This window comes from Etheostoma spectabile, chromosome 20, assembly GCF_008692095.1.
Source record: "Etheostoma spectabile isolate EspeVRDwgs_2016 chromosome 20, UIUC_Espe_1.0, whole genome shotgun sequence".
NCBI classification, from domain to species: domain Eukaryota; kingdom Metazoa; phylum Chordata; class Actinopteri; order Perciformes; family Percidae; genus Etheostoma; species Etheostoma spectabile.
This window is the reverse complement of record NC_045752.1, coordinates 20,054,089-20,055,515: the sequence shown is the minus strand read 5'-3', so window position 1 is coordinate 20,055,515 and position 1,427 is coordinate 20,054,089. Positions and strand designations below refer to the sequence as shown.

General features: G+C 38.8%; 1 protein-coding gene across 1 annotated transcript in view; it reads right to left on the bottom strand.

The window, feature by feature from the left end:
• Window positions 1-1,092: 1,092 nt before the first annotated feature.
• Window positions 1,093-1,427, bottom strand: part of clmna (calmin a) — a gene marked incomplete at its 5' end in the record, with an annotated part of 44,348 nt that continues 44,013 nt past the window's right edge. The window contains 1 exon segment of the mRNA XM_032499808.1: window positions 1,093-1,427. This exon segment is cut by the window's right edge and continues 1,357 nt beyond it.

Below are 1,427 nucleotides of genomic sequence, written 5' to 3'. Positions count from 1 at the left end.
TCTATCTATCTATCTATCTATCTATCTATCTATCTATCTATCTATTAGGTTAAAGCCCCCCCAAAACTTTAAAAAAATGTATTTAAATGTTCCTCTTATCTGTGAAATAAGCATGTGACTCATTTCAACTCCACCCCTAAAAGAATCGGAATAGAGCCGGAATCAAAAGGAAGAATTGAAACTGGAATTGTTTATAATTAAAATGATGCCCAACCTTACCAACAACAGACATTAGCAGGTAACAGTTATAACCGCAGGTACAACCTAAAAACTAACCAGCCCTTGGTTGAAGTGAAGACTGAAGGCTAAATTTCTGTGTCCCATGTCCACACTAAACAACAGGCTACTTCTAAGGTTTTGAGTATGTAGTATATTCAAATAAGTCAATATGCAGACTAAACACACTTGATATTTACAAGCCTGTCTCTTAGAAGGTAAGTTTAGCCTCTGAGCTGTCAGAATTACCTTTTTTTAACCACCGTAATGTGGAACTATTGTTTAAGAACAGATATGACAAGTTGCTAATTTAACAAATCTTTCAGTGTATTTAATTAGTTTTACTCTTAAGTTCATTTACTAAAGTACTGCACGTACAGTATGTACAATTTTGAGGTACTTCACTTGGTATTCCAAAGATTGATTGACATCCGCTAGCGCATATATTGCATCTCTTCTGACAGTACCTAAGTAAAAAGACTTCCTGTAATGTAGCTGGTAAAACATTTGGCATATAGTTTATTTCCAACATGGGGTTCAAGGATCCTTGAGGGATTCCAGGGGTCCCCATCCAAAAGTGGAATCATTGATTTTTTACTATAAAAAGGTCCTTGCACACCTGAAATTTCCATATTCATTTGTTCTTACACACTGAGCATTGATCAATAGAAGTCGTATTCAAGGTTTATGGGCTGGGTCTAGATGGGGGTCTGGGTCTGACCTTGGCTCCAGCCTTTGAGAAGCGCTGCTTTGTGCACTTAGCAAATAGTTTGGAGTTGGGACACAGCTCTAGTTCTCACACGCACTCGAGATGTGACTGTGATGCAGTGTCGGGAGGATGAGCCGGGCTGTTGATGATGAATGGATGGCCCTCCGTCAGCGGATGGAGGAGCTGCATTCAGAGTGCAAACAGAGACTTCACAGGTTGACTGGTGTAGATTAAGGAACAAGGGTCTTCATCTAGTCATAGTGCTAAAATTCCAGACAATATTTCAAAATAACATACAGAAAGATATTTCATTGTAAAGCATTCTCTTTCCATTGACAGGCGTGGACAAGCTCAAGCACAGCTCAGTCACATAAAACATTTCTTTGTCATAAAACTTCATAAAAATCCAATATGCGCCATAAAATATTACAAATACATATTCTGCCTCAACTATTATACAATATAGAGCTGGGGGGGAGGGGGGGAGGGGGTGATGCTTTAG